General features: G+C 46.5%; 1 long non-coding RNA gene across 1 annotated transcript; it reads left to right on the top strand.

The window, feature by feature from the left end:
- Positions 1–1170: 1170 nt before the first annotated feature.
- Positions 1171–2537, top strand: LOC121308900. The gene is made up of 3 exons (XR_005948583.1): positions 1171–1248; positions 1969–2013; positions 2392–2537. It is a non-coding gene; the product is annotated as an uncharacterized LOC121308900 (long non-coding RNA).
- The last annotated feature ends 698 nt before the right edge of the window (positions 2538–3235 follow it).

Below are 3235 nucleotides of genomic sequence, written 5' to 3'. Positions count from 1 at the left end.
TTAGCTGTTAAGTAATAATTCAATTACTTGTGATTTAATTTTACCTCAATAGTGGGGGTGTTAAAGTGATCCTGAAAGGCTCTGTTCAGTATTCCTGCTGTAATAAAACAGTATTGTTATCATGTTTGTACCACAGCATTGGTGCTGCTGTTCTGACTACAAGACACACCCCATGCGACTGGCAGCTACCACTGTCACCATTTCACACTCATTACCCTGCCTTCACATAGTCAGCCTACTACAAACCAGGAAACACAAAACAAACCCTGCAGCACAATGTACAAATAGGGTATTCCGTGGGCTCTTTGAACAGTGCGACTTGTACCACAAGTGACTGAAGACAGGATTACTACAAGAGCCCTCATAATAGGGCTGAGTGGTTACGGCATGTAGGTCAGGCTGGCTTGTGGCTGCGCTGGTATTTCAAGAATTCTGTTTTATACCACATCTGTGACTTTTTTTCTCATTTAAATTTGTATTTTACATTGTGAGCATTACCTGGCTGTGGAAATATTTGGTGATGTAAGTCATTCCCCCAGCTGCGGATACTGCTGCCTGCCAGTGCAATCTGTTCTTGTACAGAGACTAGGTCTGTATAGCTGATCAGACACCTGAACTGTAATCTCAGGGGATATCGAAGGCATTGCCTTGAGGAGAGCCGCTTTAGAGGGTGTTACTGCTTCTATTAAAAACTATATACGAAAATGTGTTATACTAATAGAGAGACGGCCTCCAACTAAGTTGGAAAAAAAAACAAGATGGGAAGGTGCAGACTTGATTTCTGTGAAATGTATAAACAATTTATAATACAGTAAACCTGGTCTAATCCAGCCCCTCTGCATACCGACATTCTGTATAATATACAATACAGTAAATCTGGTCTAATCCAGCCCCTCTGCATACCGGCATTCTGTATAATATACAATACAGTAAATCTGGTCTAATCCAGCCCCTCTGCATACCGGCATTCTGTATAATTCTGCATCATTTGTGGGTCCCACGGCACAAACCAATATGAAGACTTACTGGAGTGGAATACTGCAACCCAGTACAGTGCATTGGTATTGCAGCGTTGATAAATCGACGGTTTTTCATTTTGAACCTGGACCGCTGTGTAGTGGTCTTTTAGCAGAAGACAGTATTCAAACCCAACAGATCTTTAGTAATGTGTGTTTCTCTCTCCTCTTCTTTCAGGGTCCACGCGGTCTCCCCGGCGAGAGAGGGCGTAATGGACCTGCTGGTGCTGCTGTGAGTGTCTCCCTGTCCCATTCTCCTGCACTCCCCTCTCCCCTCCTCATACTCCTCCCCTCTCAATACTCCCCTCTCCCCTCCCCATTCTCCACCCCTCCCTATTCTCCCCTCCCCATCCTCAAGTAACCTGGCAGAGCCGATCCAATCAGAGCAGACTCTTCCCCACAGACAGACAGACAGACAGACCTACCCGCTCCTCAGAGAGATGAGACCGGGGCAGCGTCAAGGCTCCTGTTTTTAAACACTGTAGTGATGCAGAGAGTAAAGCTAGATCAGTCAGTGGCTGAGCTGAGCTGCAACTCAGCCCAAGGATCTCCTGGGTCCCAGTCACTCTGCACTAACCACTGAGCCACATGACAGTCTGTGGCAAGTACAGGCTACACATTCACAAAGCTGCCAGTCATCCACACAGCCCTGCAGTCTTAAAAAGGGCTTTTCATTTGGCTGTGTGTCTGCATTGAATTGGATGCAAGCGAAACCCTTGTAAATCCCATATTAGTTTCACCACAATGAAAAACAGCATTATATCAGAATCCCAGCAGCCAGTGCAGCAGAAACCAGGAAGGAAGCAGCTGTGCTGAACTCAAGGAGTTCTGGTTGTTGTAGTTTTTTACTTTACTTCCTGGCCCAGTGTAGACTACAGTTCTACATCGCGCAACATTCAACGTTTATAACTTGCAACCTAATTGAACTGTGTGTCTCTGCCTCCCCCTACAGGGTGCTCGTGGTAACGATGGTCTGCCTGGTCCCGCTGGTCCTCCTGTAAGTATAATAAAACGAAGTCAAAGCCGCGAACTTGTTACCAGCCATTGATAAATACAGCATGTGCAGATTACTATCCCAAAGGGTTCAGTGCTTACTGAAGGACTGTTCTCTTAGAGAACACAGAATCACATTGAACCTTGCATTGTTCAGCTTGGCATTCGCTGTTCTATTGCCACGTGAATGCAGCGTGCTGGCACAGTGAGTGCTCTTATCTGTAAGTTCCTTTGCTGGTGTATGAAAGAATGCCACAGTGAATGATCAGAGTGGGAGCCCCTGCCTCATTTCTCTCTCTCCCTCTCTCTCTCTCCCTCTCTCTCTCTCTGTCTCGCTCTCTCTCTCTCTCTCTCTCTCTCTCTATCTCTCTCTCTCTCCCAGGGCCCCGTGGGTCCCGCCGGTGCTCCAGGCTTCCCCGGATCTCCAGGTTCTAAGGTATGTGTTGGCTCAGGCAGAACCCGCCTGTAGAGCTGCAGAGAGGGAGCAGAAACAGCCAGTGAACCCCCCCCCGAGAGCTTTCACTGCCTAGCCACAGAGACCCAGGGGAGGGACAGGAAGGGAAGCCACATATTCAAGGCATACAGGCTGAGAAGGAATGGCTGATTCTGAGAGAGATAAGTCTTTGCTGCTGTAGGATAACTAGCCAGAGGCTAGTTTTTTTTTTGTACAGAAGAGTTGAATTAAATTGCGGAACTGCATTCTTTCAGCCGATCTTGTTTTTCAGAGTTTTCAGAGAGCTGCTGAAGGGAGGGGGGTGTGGACTTGAGAAGAAAGATGCAGTGTGAAAGTTTGTTAGGAGCTTTTGAGCTGACGTGAGTGAGGAAAAGTTTTTCTTGGTGAAAGGGGTCAAAATAAAGAGAAGTGTACAGCTGCGGCCAAAAGCTTATCACCCTCTAGAATGAACTAGTTTTGCTTCAGAAATAAGTAATGTTACGTTAACATTCCAGAAAATGTGTGTCTGTGTGTGTGTCTGTGTCTGTGTGTGTGGTGTGTCAGTGAGTGTGTCTGTGTCTGTGTGTGTCAGTGAGTGTGTCTGTGTGTGTGTGTGTGTGAGAGAGAGAGAGAGAGTTTAATTCTGATTGGTTGTGATGTTTGGCTCCAGAAATCTTTTAATTAAGAGCTTGTTAAGTTTACAGGGAATCTCAGGTCATTGAAAACACAGGGGCAGGAGGGGAAGGGATTAGCCAGCTGTTTCTCTCTCCGAATTCCAGAAGTTTTCAGCGGG

This window comes from Polyodon spathula, unplaced genomic scaffold (assembly GCF_017654505.1).
Source record: "Polyodon spathula isolate WHYD16114869_AA unplaced genomic scaffold, ASM1765450v1 scaffolds_797, whole genome shotgun sequence".
Taxonomy (NCBI): domain Eukaryota; kingdom Metazoa; phylum Chordata; class Actinopteri; order Acipenseriformes; family Polyodontidae; genus Polyodon; species Polyodon spathula.
This window is presented reverse-complemented; position numbering and strand designations above follow the sequence as displayed.